This window comes from Trachymyrmex cornetzi, unplaced genomic scaffold (assembly GCF_001594075.2).
Source record: "Trachymyrmex cornetzi isolate Tcor2-1 unplaced genomic scaffold, Tcor1.1 scaffold325, whole genome shotgun sequence".
NCBI classification, from domain to species: Eukaryota; Metazoa; Arthropoda; class Insecta; order Hymenoptera; family Formicidae; genus Trachymyrmex; species Trachymyrmex cornetzi.
The window spans coordinates 1,066,655-1,084,220 of record NW_017297951.1 but is presented as its reverse complement, the minus strand read 5'-3'; the positions used below and the strand labels follow the sequence as shown (position 1 = coordinate 1,084,220).

Sequence of the window (17,566 nt, the reverse complement as noted above, 5' to 3'; positions counted from 1 at the left end):
AACAATCGCACATATTGATTCGAACATTGGTTTGTTTGGACCATTCCAAATAACAAATTTATTTGGATACAATAAAATTTATTACATCCAAAGAAATCTTTTTCTCTATGTGCTAATGCAATTGTCTGATTGATTTATAACATCTTATACTTAAGATGGTAGTCTATTTTAGAATGACATGATTTTCAAAAACTTTTTTTAAAGAAATAAATTACTATTATTATATTTATAAGTTACTATTATTATAAAATTTTCTTAGAATTTATTCACATACAAAATAGATATTTAAAAATATTTTTTTGTGTTCATGTAAAAATCATATAATAAAAAGAAGTATGGGGTGATGCGTAAGACGAAAATAGTAAACAGATATTTTTTTATATGTCCATATAAATCTGTTAAAAATGCAAAAAAATCATTCATAAAGTATGAAGAAATTCGTAAAAAACATTCAAATATCAAAAAATAAATGTAATAAATTTATGGCTCTAAAAAAAGAATTCCTAAAAGTGGTTATAAAATGATACTAAAAGCGAGAATATACTATCTTAATGTATTAACCCTTTTTTTAATTTATGTAATTTTTTAGCCTTCCAAACTAGAATATTCCCTTAAAATAATCTAAATATAAGAATCAACTATGAATACCATAACATTATTAACTTAATAAGAGTTACTAGTTTATAATAAATAATTCTGTCAGAGGCATTATTATATCAAACCTGTTAAACAGAACGCGTTCTTGTAAAAATTAAAAAATTACTATTCTTCTGTACAATTTATGTATTCGAAATAATTCTTGAAAAGATAAATCTAAAAAAAAAAAACTATTATTCCCAGCTTGGAGAGTTTACCGTTTCTTAAATATTTTATATGACGAATATAGATTTCATTCAAGTTAGAAATAACAATGTACCAAATCTCATTCAAACACAGGCGTATTCAAAATGGGCTCAGACGATGATGCAAAATCAGATGGCCTGGACACAGGAAGTACACGGCGAATACTCTGCAGAAGATAAGCTGGTTTACCAGCCTTTCGATCGCTAACGTGCCCGCAAATAGAACAAGAGCGAGGATTTTGAAACTTCCACAATGTTCTCTCTGTGTGAAAGCAAGCAAAATGCATCGTACCGCGAGATTTACTATCGATCAGATTATGTTGTAATAGTAAATATTTTATAATGAAAATATTAAGCATTTTGTGTCTACAAATAATTCGTATTTCTATCATCTTTAAAATTTTTTGCAATTATTTGTTTTGGAAATATATTTCATATATTAACTAAATATATGGCTCACATCAGACAAATAATTACTATAGACTTTTAATTATAATCATTACTATATATCGGACTATTTCAAATTTCTCGTTTATCTTATTTTAAACAAATCATTTTATCAATTTAGAGTCCATTTTTTATCATAATTACGTACGTTAGCACGTCGATAATTTTACGATCATTCGAGAAATATTGTTTTTTTCGAAAAAAGTATAACATCCCTATACAAACAATTTCTCGACAAATCCAAAACTAAGAACGCGGCGAAATTCAAATGATGTTCCAATCATTTTTGGTTAATTAAGCGGTCAAGGAACTCGGATACATGATGTGGAATGCAGTTATCGGGAAGTTCAATATTGGCTTCCGACGGTGAGGTGAATATTCAATGGAGACGAATGTCGGCGCGAACGAAGCTGGTGAGAGAACTTCTGAAGTCGGTTTGCCGGGATGGTACAATGTTCGTCTGATTGTCAATTTGTATTCGAGAACTGTCACGCCGTCATCTCGATACTCGTTATCAGCAACCAACGTTCTTATGTAATATTCTTGCGTGATATTTGTTCTCGTGTATATATTAAAACCATGAGAGATTTTCATCGGAAAAATGCAATTTCTGCATTTTTCTCAGTTTTCCATATCTTTGACTCTGTCAACATGCATTATTTGACGATATCACTATAGCTGACATAACTTAAAACAAAAATATCAATTCATTTCTCGGCAACGTCAGAAACTACGAAGCTATGAAATTAAAATCTGTTTATCTTAAAACAACACTGTGACAATAGCAATATGTTGTTACAAATGACTTCATTGTCTTACAAATTAGCATTCATGTTTAATCAAGAAATCATTTGACTTCAAACTTTATTCGAAAATCTGGTTCGAAATTTTTATAAATCTTTACAATTGGACATCACGTTAAAGTAATGCTTGTCTCATTGTGGAAGCCACGCCATGTCGCGTAAAATGATAATGAAAGCGAATACAAGAGACACAGCGTGTGGAAACTGAACGACGACGGTTACGACTATCAGGAGAACGCTTCGATATTGGCTGCTAGCCCATTTCGATCCGAATATCCACTAGAGACGAGTGTCCGCACGGATAGGAGGTAGGGTGGACGAAGGGGGTAGATATTAGAATAGGAGAACAGGAAAAGAGAATGAGAGAGAGAGGGGAAGAAAGAGAGAGAGAGAAAGAGGATTTATCGAGATCTGGTTTATTAGCCATTAGGGAAGGACCACCTCACGGAATATTGTCTCGGAACCGCCGCATATCGGCACGAGTGCCGATTGCAGTCGTGCGATACTGCAAGCTGCAACCTGCTGCAGCCTGTGTCCGAAGGGCGGAAAATTGAAATTGAGCCTCCATTGCATCGCCGCGCAACACGGTCGAATATATTCGCAACATCAGCAAATTCATCGTCTCTTATACCCGACGAAATGCTTTATTTCGTATAATTCTGTACTACAAAATAACTCTTTATCCCACCAATATCGCAAAATTTTATGTGCTTCAAATAAATATTTCTTTAAAAACTTTGCTTGTATGTATACGTATGTATCAAACCTATCTGGAATGAGCTATTGAAGAAATAAAAAAAAAGATATATCATTATTATCGATATTTCAACTCAAATTATTTTTAATAGAAAATTTTTGTTTAATTTTAAAATGTCTTCAAAATATTTGAAGAGATTTTCTCCGGTAAAAGATTTTATCCTAAGCACGTATTTTAATCAAGTAGCTCTATATAATCTTATACTTTTTTAATCTAAAGACAATAAGAGTGAAGCCTGAAGAACCATACAAATTTCTAAGAAAAGGTACTTTCAGCAACTGAAACCGCACGAACACGTAGATATCTGCAGACGTGGATTAAGCCTTTAAAGCATTTTATTACGCGGACATAAATTTCCTCTCGGAACAGAGCCATTGTTGCAGGAAACGTGTGACGAGGAAGAAACGCTGAAAGCAGAAAAGCAAGAACGACTGCAGAATCAATATTGGTCGCTCCTGATATTTGTTTGGGGATGCGACTAGGAACCGGATTGCGCGTCGGAATCTGGCAACAGAATGAAAAGGACACAATCTCAATCGATTCGGGACAGGGATCCTTTCGTTTAATCGAAAACGTCGCCGTTCTCCGGCCGTGAGGTACCAATATTGAGAAAGTGAGTGGCGAATAACTGCACAACGGGAAAGAAATATCTCAATCGTATTACACATTATATATACATTTATATAATAAAGTACCTTGACATAAGATACTCTTTTCATGAGCCAGACACTCTGGAATGTCTACATTCGTATCTACAGTGGCGGTCATAAATTTTGTACAAGCAAATTGCCATGTGACCACACATACAATAAGAAATAACGAGTTAGATAGGAATATACGATAAAATTACGTATTAAATACGGAGAAATATATTTGGTTGAATTAACTGGAATTCTAATGAAAAATGAACGATCTAGAATTCTGGTTAAATCTACTAGAATTCTAGTTGATAACATACTTTCAGAATCTCCTTGGTTAAATCTAGTAATCTAAAATTCTACTCTCTAAAAGTGAATCAGTGTAAATTATGGTTTCTACAGATTAAATCTGCAGGAAATTATAACTTCTAAAAATGAATCAGTATATTATTAGTGTAAAATAATAAATATTCGCTGATGATTACAGTTATAAGTGTAGCACTTTTAAAGAGTAGTATTATAGATTTAAGCAGAAATCTAGCAGACATAACCAGAAATCGTTCATTTTTCACCAGAATATTTTACCCCATGAAGAAATAAAGTAAATATAATATTAAAAAAGGTAGAAGAAACTTGGAATATCTACAGGTACATATTTTAAACGTCAATTAAGCTGTCGCGGCCCATTACAGCGCAATAAAGATGGGAGATATAGAAATTTACTACTGCTTCTGATTACTAATGAGTTGCTTTATTCTCAAATATATCGCTGCAAAAGCATTTCGTCAAAAGCAATTGCAGTGCCAAGTTTGAATGGATATTCGTGCTTGTTCTTGCGTGTTGAAAATGAAGGAGCTTTTACATCACCGCTAATGTACCTCGATGTCCTTGTCGAGAAATACACACAATCCGTAACAAAGAAACTGCCAAAGTGGGTTAGTGAAACGAGCGGGGAAACAAGGAGCCACCAGCCGCGCTGAGAATGGGCGGAATTGATAGCGATCTTAATTAAAATTAGGGGGTTACCGGGCCCGGCGTCGCGTAACGCTTTCGTGAATCACCTCGGTCGGCCCCCGTTCGCGTCGTTCCTGATTTGCATAACAGTAAAGATCCCGGGGATCACACTTTATACACCGAGAGGTGCGTTATGTGACCGTTACTTTACACAATTTCATTAACGCGATGTCCACCATTCACGAATCCGATCAACTTCCAGCGCAATTCATCCTGAGATTATTGCACTGTCGCATAATCTTTCGAAAGATTCACCTGTTTCATATTAATTGTAAGCTTCATAAATATCTCATTAAATGCACTTTTGGAGATATTTTTTTAAAGACTGCATCGTCTTTAAATATTAAATATCACGATTACTTATAGTGGAAAAATCCTGAATAACTAATTAACTGATTAACCGATAATTTATATCACGACTCAATAATAAAGAATAATTAGATCGTGCTGCATATGAGTTATTAATATTTCTAAATATGAAAAAAGTAATTGTTTACTTTCTCGTAAATCAGATTAAAATTTATATGCTTAATAATTTTATATACGTTAAACACTTTCATTCAAAGTAATTATCAAAAAATCTAATAAAGTTTATTCAATAACTTTCAAAACATTATAACTCATTTTTGCTAGCTAGAAAGAGAGAAGAGAGAGAGTTTAATTTATTTATTTTATAATTAGAGAAGGCGTAGATATTGTATAAATTACAGGATATGATATATTATCTATTTTTTGTAGGTATGATAAATTAATTTAAAAAACATACATTTAATGAATGTTACACGTAGTATTTAAAAATTTAGCTAGGTCAAAAAAAAATAGATCTGAAATTAATTTTGTTGGTTTATCACAATAATTATGTAGGATGTTCAAGCTAGTTGCTAGAACGTCAAATTTTTTTGCTCATGATGTTTGAAATTTCCATATAATTATTTTAATGGTTAATTAAAATTATTTTTATATCTATATCTAGGCTGTGTTCCAAAATTGACTACAAGTACTGAAAATCTATAGTTTACGTCACGTGTACTATAGCTTTTCAGTACTGCCAGTAAATTTTGGAACACAGCCTTTATTACATATTTAGATACTTCAGCAAAATTATTCATTTCGTGTAATATATTTATAACAAATCGATTATTTTTCTCTTAACTTATAAATAGCAATTATTTATTAATTAATAACGTTTTCAATTATAATGCAACATTTAATATTTCGTTGTTTCACATCTCGATTAAGAACTTCGGGTATATTCTCGTAATGGGAGGTAATATCGAGGACAAGTTTAGCGTAAGACGTCTAGGGAATGAATTTATAGCTGTGCTATCGGCACTTCTCCAGCTGCTTTTGATTCGCCGTAATTAGTAAAGTGCTATGGAACGTATTAATACTTCAGTGAACCTCTGAAATACTTGGCTCAAGGAGGTTTCTAGACTAACATCTTTTCGTTTGTAGATGGTTGCATCGATATGCAGCAACTTTCTTTACGCTTTCTACGTAGTTTCGCATATTTGCCTATTCTTCGACAAGAGAATAGAGTTTCCCCAGAGTCATTCACCACATCAAGCATTCAAGAGTGATGCAATTTATTTACTTGGATTTTCGCTTCTGTGTGATTTATGTATAATTTTATTCATAACGCCACGGAAAAATGACGAGTCAAAGTTCGTTAAGATCGATCGTCACGTGAAATTTCATCGCTAATATTGATGGCGAATATATCGCAGCAATGAAAAAAATATTCAATGAGCTGTACGAGACTACAACTAAATTATCATGTAAAATTTTTTCATTAATCATTATTACAGTAATAATTCTGCCTGCCTTTTTTGAATCCATACCAAATCTACAAACGAGAAAAATTTCATGAACATGCGAAACGCCTAGTGACTCGGTTATACATACCGAAGTTTTTTTCATGAATTAATTGTTACGCGAAATTCTGCCGCTAATCACTCTCGTTCTGACTGCTCTCTTTTTCCTGCATTTTTTCCAACATTTCAAACTCGCAACTACTCCACCCATTTAAAAAATGCCATTCGAAGTACATGCAACGGTAACCTGTTTACATCAGAATTTCTCTCATACTTAGATGTAATCGTGACAATGATGTCTCTCACGCTTGATTGCCAAACTCCATTCGGAGATATAAAGCGTGAAACTATGTCTACGAATCCGGTAGAGCCGCGTAAACTACTCTTGGCACGTGAATCCGGGAAGAAACGAAGCGTGACCGAGAAGATGCCTTCGCACGTACGCCAATGGAGCTGATATTCCTCTTTGTCTTGCATGATAAAGATGATAATGCCGTCGAGGCTCCGACGTGTCTCGGCTCTAATCTACATGTTATTGGCTAGCTAAGTTGTCACTGAGATGAGTTTAATAACATAGCTATACAAAATGAAAAAGCTATTCCCTCTCCGATCATGAGCGTATGTTTTTTGTTTGTATTTTGTGAAAACAAATATAAAAATATTATCTACTTTGATATATCACGTAAAATTGTTTTAAGCATCGAACAGAGAAGAAAGTTAGCATTTCAACAAAAATATACTTAACATACATTATTTATTAATTCACTGAAAAAGTGAATATTTTATTTTTCCCTTGTATAATTTGTTCATCATTACAATATGATTATTAAGTATATTCATTTTTATGAAGATTTGCAAATTTTTGAATTAATATTAACAAATTTGTTGTCGCATAAGAAGTACACAATGTTTCATTATCAATTAGCAACTATTACTTACGCTCTGTTTACACGTTCGTCGCATGTATAATATCTCGCGTTTGCTGACATTACGTTGTGGTATTACATTAAATTAAATTATACATTATGCATCAGCTCCAAAGGCGAAATTGCGGAGAAACAGGCGCGTAGCCCACAGCAAACCCCTCAAGCACCAACAATCATTGTTATTGCAGATCCGCCTTACCTAATGACATGAAAAGCCCTTTGAGACGAGATAATATGTTAATCCGGATAGCAGGTTGTAAGTCGACGTCCGCATCCATCCGCGTTATCCCCCTGTGGCACTTTCGAACATACCTACAGGGCGATTCAACTTTTGCGAATGCAAATTAAGTGTTAACGTTCTAGAAAACTAAAAATTGAAAAAATTCCTTTTCATCACAATATCATAGAATTTATAGATACATTGTAACAGCAATCAATGCCGTTTACTGCGTTTAACTTATTTATATGGAAAGAATAATTTTGCTCAATTATCTAAAAATTCAACTGGATACAGATCTAAAAATAATTTTGTTGGATTATTAAAATAATTATGTTGAATATACTCAAACATAATTAAACAATGTTGCAAAATATTTGACATTCCAGCGACTAACTTAAGCGTTCTACATAATTATTTTAATAGTCTAACAAAATTATTTTCAAATCTATACCTAGTTAAATTTTTAGATATTTTAACAAAACCGTTTTTTCCGTGTATATTTTTTAAGCAAAATCGTAACTTTGTGCTAAATATTACTTTTCTCAAACATTGCACAACCGATCAAACACAAATTGTTTTTATACTTTCCATATATTCTTTGATCTTCTCATCAAGTGTGTCTAATTTATACTTGATGATACTTTATTTCACATTTTTTAATGATTAATGAAGCGGCAATAAATTAATTCCATTGTCTGACATAAAAAAACTGAATAATCTTAGAAATGCGAAAAGAAACAGATTTTATCGTCTACAATTTTATGCGCTAATTAGAAAAGCAAAATAAAACTTCTCTCAGTTCTCAGCGTCTGTCGAAAATGATATCGCTCTGTATAACATGCAGGATAATCGGACGGACGCGATATGAGAGGACCCATGCCTTTCAATGGCGAGAACTAATAACACAACTCACAGAGTTTCGGCGACGTACGCGTCTCTTCCCGCACCGTGGGAATTCTCCATTGCGAACCCGTCGTTAATAATTCATATAGCCGACGCGACGTTATGTCTAAATTGTGGATCCTCGCGTATATAAATGATACCTTTCGGTGACGATCATGTAACCGCGCAATGAGACAAAATCTATTGGAAACCCAATGCAAATGCAATCTAAAGACCCAGCGGCTACAATATATCGAACCGGGAAACTGGACAGCTTGTGTTTCATTGTTCGCCACAATATCTACTCATTCCGATAAAGTTAATTTTGTGCTCGCAGCTCCTGCAGGTAGTCTAGATTTCGTACATTTCCGAAGAATATCCCTTTCCATCTTTCCACAGGAATGTTCGATATTGAGCTACGTCAATATTCCAGCCACTACAAGCAATCATGGCCTTAATTACATTTCCGAAAGTAACACGCAGGCCTCATTAGCGCGTTGCGATCTCACGATATCGTGAGCGTACATACATTAACTCTTTCAGACCCGATATTAACGGAATGCTAAAAAGTTTTTTTTAATTCAATCCAAGAGTATTTTAATAAGTAATTCAGACTAAAAAAATAATTTTTTTCGAAACTACCGCCAAGAATTGTTGAAAATAATCAACACGACACATTTCCGCCAAGTGACGTACTGATAGCGATAATTAAAATTGTTTAAAAAATGTTTATAAGGCGGAACAACCTTTGAAAATAATTTATTCGTATAGAACTCGAGCGGAACATGAACTATTGTCAAAAATGCCTAAAATTATCGAGTCGACACGTGGAATTCGAATCTAACCTGTGTAAAAATTATTAATAGTTGGAATTTTGTCCTGAAACATCATATAATAATCAATCTAGCTTTAAAAAAACGGAAACACTTGACGTAATATTCGATGGCATCTGGTACTTTAGAAGAAGTTATGCTGGAACGTAAAGTTAACACAGCGTTTTTTTATTTTTTATTTTTTTGTATTAAAAATGCAGAACATTTTATTTTTGAAAGAACAGTAGAACAATGGAAAGTGCTACCGGAACAATTATTATTTTTGGAAAATTAATAAAATGCCGTGCTAACTTTACAGACTCCCATTTTTTATGATTTTGCCTACGGAAACTTTTCATCAGCATTCTCATAATCTACAAATGTGTCAGTTTCAGCCAAAGCCACTTTTTCCGTATGATTTCTACGAGAACCTTTCAACGGATTACGTCTTTAAATTTGACGTACATTACAATGCACACAGTGTTGGAAGAAGAAAACACTCGGAATATTAAATATTCGACAATTCAGCTGTTCTTCTATATAGACGATACCGTTAATGTACGCGCGATCGTCCGTCAAACGTTTCCGGCAGACTGGAATTTCGGTCGCGGCGATTAAATTATTTCGAACGCAGCTTCTCGTCATTTGAATAACAATAAACGACCATCGCGCTATGTACCTTTGTGAAAGCACGATATTGGAAGAGAAGCGACCGGACAGGAGTATCGATGTCGCACGCGGTGACGCGCCGGAAGCCGAATGAGCTAATTGAATCGTTTTGTGTGTCGTTCATGCCGACACTGGGCGAATTTAACGGCCGATTACGCACTATGCCACTGAACAGGAACGTAATATCTCGCGCGTGCACACCCACGCAGATCGAACGAGACTGATAGTACCGTTCGTTTTCCACCGCGAACTCGTATATTCGATCTCTTGTCTCATCGCGTCAAAGAAGCGGCAGTCACATGTTTGCGAATCATCCGCATGGATAAATTTAATCTATGACATTTTTTTTTACATAGGTATGTTCTAATTATTCAACGAATATATTAATATCGAGCTCAATCACATTTCCTCCCTCACAAGGAAAATTAATTTTGCTGCAATTAAAATACACGATTTGAAAATAAACCACGTGACGCTATAAGTGGAACTGTTCTTATCACTTTTATTGCGATTGTTATTTTTTTATACACTTTTTGTTTATTTATTTTTTTCATTTATTATTTATTTTATTAATCTTTTATATGCGTTCAAAAAACATCGCTATTGATAATATATTTCGTAATTCGAAGCTATACAATTTTTAATGTACCTACATACGTTGTTTTAGATTGTAATAAAAATGTTTCCAGGTCATAAATCCAATTGATCCGCTTCATATACATTAGTGATAGGAAATAAAATTTAATATGCCGTTTTTTTCCGCTTGTTACACGTCAATATTTTAAACATGTAAAAATTTCATTACCAATTACCAGCCGTCAATCAATGTTCGCCGCATCATAAATATTTAAATGTCGATAATTTTTTCAGCATAGATTATGTCATATCACGGTATATCGAGCACCGTATTACCATCAATGCAAAACGCGTCACCCATGTAATAATGCACACGTGATATTAGCGGAAATCGGTATAAACTAAATGGTTTCTCTACACGCTTGTACGCTCTTATGCACGCGAATTATGCGTGTGTCGCCCGCATGGAGCTTTGATGCTACGCACGAACCGCATTATTGTACAAACGTTTAATTTACGACAAGCTGTCGATAAAGGAATATCATTAGATGTAAACTCAAATTAGCCAACCGAATATCGCTAAAATTTAAGTCGTCAAAGTTACCCGTAATATCGATGGCATTCACTCGATGCCATTGATAATCGTGAGTGATTTGTATCTCTGTGAAGTTGGCATTCCATCATCAAAATTTAATTAATAGAGTTCTGATTCTTCCTCAAAGAGTTCTAAGAGTTGCTGATACGTTTCGAAAAGTTTTGATGATTAAATAAAAAAAAAAAAATTTTTAACTACGCCAATTTCATGTTTTCGCGATACAAAAATTAGTAATAACTTTTTTATTTCAAGTAAGAGAGTGAAAAAAGTTATGATACTTTTGATAGAATTCTTGTAGCGCTATCCAGAACTCTAAAGTCTATTCTACAATGTGCTTTTTGTTTCCTGTTTCTTCCTTTTTCCTATTTTTTACAGCTTGTCGTTTTATTTCTTATCCTTTTTTATTTTTTGTTGCCCGAGATAAAAGTTGACGAACTTCGAAAGAAACAAGAAACATGTAGCAAGAAATACAATTGTCGATAAAACGATCGCAGAGAAAGAAAAAAGCAAGAAACAAAAAGCACATTGTAGAATAAAATATGCGCAAAGAAACTTCTAAAAACATTTTTTTGTTTATAAGAATTTCAAAAATTTCAATTCACAAAATGAAAATAACACGTATCAGAAATTGTATATAGAATTCTTTGGGAAAGAACCAGAACTCTATTAATTACAACGAAATTTTATCAATGAGATATCAATTTCGCAGAGATGTGATTTATTCGTTCTTTGTATTCTACGCATTGAGAAAAATTTCAAATTAAAAATTGACGAATAAGAAAATTCTGATCTTATCAAGAATTCTGATTATTTCAACTAGAATTATAAGGACCTAACTGTCACCAATTTCTGGTTAAATCAATCGACGATTACACAACTCGCAGAAGTGCCAACAGCAGTTTAATCTATCAGAACATCTCCTCTCTCTTCCTGTTATGAGACAAACTGTGTTTAGTTCTCAGTTAGCGATCGATGATTGAATTAATCATCGATTAGAGTTAATTGGAATTGGTGAAAGAGAATCTAATAAAAAAATATATATATATATAGATTCAACCAGAAAATTCTAATTTGTTCATTGTTCAACCAGAATTCTAATTAATCCAAGCAGATTTTTTTTCAGTGCACCACTTGAGATTATACTATACGCGTCAAAAAAGTTTAAGTATTTTTTGGAAATTATTAATAAATTATCCGCCATGTATATCGAGTGTCTCGGATCAACCAAAACATATTTTCACGAGCACTGATCGAATTAATTTTGTTCCATGCATGAATATTGTTTGTGGACAATCAAATGACACATCAAATTTCTATAAAAATTCGCAGAAATACGAACTTCACAGACATTAAGTTTGTTCGTGTTGCTTGAAGTCCCTAAAAATGTTTGCACTTAACACGAGATAAATATACTTATAATGGCCACTAAAAAGAGAGAAAATAAAGTGCTGTATTCTCTCTCTCTCTCTCTCTCTCTCTCTCTCTCTCTCTCTCTCTCTCAAAAAGGCAAATAACGCTAGCAGACCTATTTCTTTATTACACTTTTCTCCTACTTTAATTCGCGGTTCATGAAACGGGCTGTATATCTCAAACCATACATATATGTATATACATCAAAAATTGTTACGGACCGTGTAAAATACCGCAGTGCTTAAATAAATCGTTTCTCCTCTCTCCGCAATCTATCAGTACGCGTCAGCCGTCGCGCCTTCGCGCGCTGGATAATTTATTGCAGTGTGTATCGGACCGCCAACAATATAACCAATCTGATGGTCGGCAGAATGCAGTGGCCGAAGTGCCAATAAATATGGATGGAGTAGTAATAAATTATAGTTGGAAAAGACGATTAGAGCGTGCGGCTATAAATTACTCCGGATATATATCGCGAGCGCGCGACTGCGCCTTATGGCCGTCCTATATGTCCGATAATATGGATATTTTTCGGCCTTTAATCCGTTTAATCGCGAATATTCATAGTTTCATCCGTTCGCCACCGTTCGTTTTAAGCTCGTCCGTTCAGATTACGATGCTCTTCGTGCCATCGCGCGATATCGTTATGCTATCGACAGAAACAGAACTACGATAACAACGTGATTTCTTATATCTTGCCTAACCAGATTACGATGACGGGCATACATGTGCATTAATGGACATTTTTACAATACACACACACACACACAAACACACATACACACACAGAAAAATATTCTATTGCTAAGAAAAGTAATTATTTATTCATTTCAATTTATTTCCTTTTTTTTAGTAACGGTTAACTTTAATGAAGAATATTTTCTTAAATATTTTAAAATATTATTTATTATACAAATTGTAAAAAAATTCATTGTATACTCAAAACAAGAATTTTATTTTCTTTTAAAGAACATTACAAAATTAACCGAAGGTGACTTTATGTAATTAAGCAAATCGTACTTGTTTTAATTTATTAATCTTATTGGGATTCAGAATATAATTTAAAGAAATTTGATGCTTCGGATGAATTTATGATAGGTTTGCGAATAGATGAACTTTTGAAATATTAGAAACACATAATTATCACTTGCGTGCAGTATGTATTTTTCTTGGGAATTTTAAAGTAAATTTCGCACGTTCTGTTTTTTTTTATTTTGTACTCGCAAGCTTAATATTGGTCAATCGCATTAATTGTTTTAGTAGAAGAGAAAGCAGGTCAAAGTTCAAAAAAATTTTACGCGTTGTAGAATATGTTTAGCAATATAATACACAATTGTATAAAAAATCTCTTGTTGACATTCCATTGTATTAATTTCTATCTACTGAATAACGAGTAACGACTAACAGGTTTTTGTTTGTTTATAATCGTCTGTGTATATAAAAAATGTTTTAAAAAGTAGTTTTTAAAACGTGCTCTCAATTTCCTTTTTTAACAAAAATATGTTAGTAATGACACATATGATTCTAATTCGTGGAGAGAAGCTCGGTAAAATGAAAGCTAAGAAATCGCAGTAGGGAAAAAAAATTCCTTCGAGCCGGATTCGAACCAGCGACCTATGGATGTCTCTCTACCTTTACTCATACTACAGTCCACCGCTCTACCAACTGAGCTATCGAAGGCTATATGAACGATTCGTAATTTAACCTTCAGAAACAATCGTTACGCTCTGGACATAGGAAACTGAATTTAAAAAATAAAGAATTAAACACGAAAAGTTAGAATTAGTTACAAAATGGAGAAGCATTTTTTCCCTTTTTCTCTTGGGGGAAAATAAGAAATCGAATGTGAATACATGACTTCTCTTTATTTGGAAGCTAATTCCTTATTCCTAATTCCCGATACGTCGAATCTTTATCCCTTATTTAGTCAATTGTTGACGTATCCTCAATCTTTTCTTGCTACAAGGAATCTTGGATGTATACCCGTTATACGCGAAAGGTGATTTAATATGAAAGTGACACCATCGCTACGACATGCACATATTTGTATACGATCGAACGCCAAGTTCTTACAGAGTGATCACACCACTGCGTTGAAGTAACATGTGCAACCTTCACGAGGCGTGCATTTATTTTCTTACATACACGCAAGCATCGTCGATCATGCATGCGCTGACGTAAGCGGCTGTAATATATTATCCAACGCGCCCCGCGATAAAAAAATCTCCCCGCGAGCGAGGATCCCGTCATGTCGGAGTCGACGGAATTGTGAAACGCGATCGATCTCGCGCCGGCTCGAAGCTGACCGTCCACTTCATGACATCACGTCAACAAGGACTGCGTTCAGCAACTTCACCCGAGTGCACCTGCGTATCATTTTATCCTTGTCATTCAACGAATATGTTAAACGAGAGAAAACTATCTGTTTTCTGTAGCTGAACTATAAAAAACATACCTCTTGTAGTGTACACTTTTGGAATTTAAAGTGCTAAGGTTAAAATGATACATATGTGTGTGTGTGTGTGTGTGTGCACCTATATTCTATTCAACAAGAGATTTTCTCCCTTCACATAGAGATCCTCAAATATGATTGGACACCGTTTAGACAATCTCTGATTGGTTCTCCGTATTTTTCAGGACCTGCTTAAGATAGAATGAGGCGCGTGGATTTCATTCTATCTTATGCATAATCTATCTCATTCTACCTTAAACAGGTCCCGAAAAATATGATGGACCAAATGTATGACGTTCATTCTTGCATTTGAAAATCTCTACACTGAGAATAAAAAATTGTTAACTTGACTAACTGCGTTTAGTTCGTAATGATTATTTAGTTCAAATATTTATATATTTAGATTAACAAAATCTTGTAATGTAAAACATGTTATTTGTTTGAATTAACAAATATTTAATTTAATTAACAAATATTTGCTTAACAATCCGTGATCGCTACATTTAGTTGAATCAACTAATATTTTTTTGAAACAGCAACTTTTTTTTTTCAGTGTAGCTTTGTGCATACATATAGGAGACATAGCGCACAAAGTAAGATATCAAAATTATTTTACTCGCTCAATTTTCTAAGTCTAGGCCTGAGCGTGTTGTATTTACGTATACAATGCAGGTCTTCATTTTAAACCTGTCGTTGAACAGAATATAGGAGAAGTTTCTGCACACAGAAAAATATCATTCTGTTACTCTAAGAAAAGTAATTACTCAATTTAATTTATTATCTTCAATAAAAAATACTTTCTTGATAATAACTTTAAAATATATTTATTACAAATTATAGAAAATCTTATAACGTACTCTCCAAACAAGAATTAATTTTTTTAAGAATCTTTAATAAAATATACTTTCTTGGTAATAACTTTAAAATAAATTTATTACAAATTATAGAAAAACTCATAATGTACCTACTTCAAACAAGAATTAATTTTTTTAAGAACATTATAAAATTGATCAAAGAAATGACTTTATATAATAAGCAAATTGAATTAATTTTATTTAAGAATCTAGTTAAAGTATTAACTCTTTTTGCAGTGGGCGCACTTTTCAATAGGGAGATAAAATCTTATCGCATCTTATCGTATCATATTATGTATCCTAGAAGAAAACATATAACTCTCCATCCAATGGCTACCCGTGTTGATAGTGCAATCAAAACTTTGAAGTTCGCCCAGATCAAACATAGTCATTGTCTCACTCGCCACTCACGACTCAAGTTACTGCATCAAACCAAGTAGCGACTGAGGGTTGCCATTCGAATGTAAAGAGTTAAACTCATTAGAGGATTCACAAAATATTCTGATTAGACTTAATGCTTGTGATGAATTTATAGATAGTTTTACGGAACTTATGAACTTTTGAAATACTTGAAACAACTAATAATTATTTACGTAGAGCATATATTTTTCTGTATGTGAACGCGCCCAAGTTGTAAAATTCACGGACGCGCACCCAGCTGATGCAAGCAGGTAAAGTTAGGTAACAAATACGAGACGGTCGCACGCTCGACCATTAAAGGAGCGAACGCTTCAACACGTGACAGTCCTCGCAGCGAGCCGCTCCAGAAGTCCATCGCAACGGCGAGAAGAACAATCGGTGTCGCGACGACCGCGACGTGCGATAAAGCCATGAATCTAGAAAAAGCAACGACTCACCGAAGACGCCCAGCGTCGATCGTCGTCCGCCCTCCCGGGCCGCTCGTCACCGCACACGCCGGACACCCTCCGAGCTGAGTCGTCACGTTGCGTCACCGTCGTCGAACGCCTTCCACCTCGCTGCACCCTTACGTCCACACATATCACGCGTCACGCCGAAACCCGCGGACGCGCACAACAAAGTTCGCGACCATCCACGACAAACACACGCAAGATGGTGGACCAGTGGGGGTCACGTGGCCCGCCGGCGTAGCTGTCACGGCGAGAAAGATACTCGCCGCGACATCTGTCGGCTACCGTTCGAGTTGGTCATATTCGTAACTTGGCACGAAGTTCACTTGAGAAACTTTCGCACATTCGCGTCACCGTACTGTATTAATTATGATAAATTCCATCCGTAGGCGAATGTTTTCGTTATAAGTAAAATAGATGTACTTCTAGGATCTCAATATCGATAGAGCTCTTAGATCAAACAGTTTTAAAGCTTGCAAAGTACAATTCTCAAGATCGGAGACACTTTCATATTATCGAGAATGTGTAATCCTGATTAAAATCACATGAATATTGAGCGAATCTTGCTATTTTTCAAAGAAAATAACGGCCGAGAGAATTTCAATTAATTCTGAACCGCGGCAGAGGTCTTTTCAAATTTTTGTTACGATCGCACGGAGCTCACTTGAGAAACTGTCGCACATTCACGCCACTAAAACTGTATTATTCACGATAAACTGCATCCGGGATTAAATTTTCTGTTATGAACGAAGTAAATACGCGTTTGGAGTCACGATATCATAGGAGTTTCCACATCAAACAAGCTTAAAGTTGAAAAAATCCGTTACTGATTCCGGCTCGATTCCGAGTCGCGCAGAGAGGCGGTTTATCGGTACAGAAATCGCGGTATAAACATACAATAATGATCGTACGCAACGTTCAATGTATCGCACGACAATTCCACGCACGCAGGATTCACTTTAAATCGGTAACGATCGCGAAAAATA

At 34.4% G+C, this 17,566-nt stretch overlaps 1 protein-coding gene and 1 non-coding gene across 3 annotated transcripts in view; both read right to left on the bottom strand.

Annotated features, from left to right (window-relative positions):
• LOC108762902 (von Hippel-Lindau disease tumor suppressor) overlaps nucleotides 1-17,145 on the bottom strand; it is a 57,952-nt gene extending 40,807 nt beyond the window's left edge. Inside the window, exon 1 of one of the 2 annotated variants that reach the window (XM_018510151.1) lies at nucleotides 16,569-17,145. The gene's annotated coding sequence lies outside the window, so the exon portion shown is untranslated. The remainder of the gene's footprint in view (nucleotides 1-16,568) is intronic. The other variant, XM_018510152.1, reaches the window with a different exon arrangement.
• Nucleotides 13,992-14,085, bottom strand: TRNAY-GUA (transfer RNA tyrosine (anticodon GUA)). The gene is made up of 2 exons: nucleotides 14,049-14,085; nucleotides 13,992-14,027 (listed from the first exon to the last, which is right to left on the bottom strand). It is a non-coding gene; the product is annotated as a tRNA-Tyr (tRNA).
• Nucleotides 17,146-17,566: the final 421 nt, after the last annotated feature.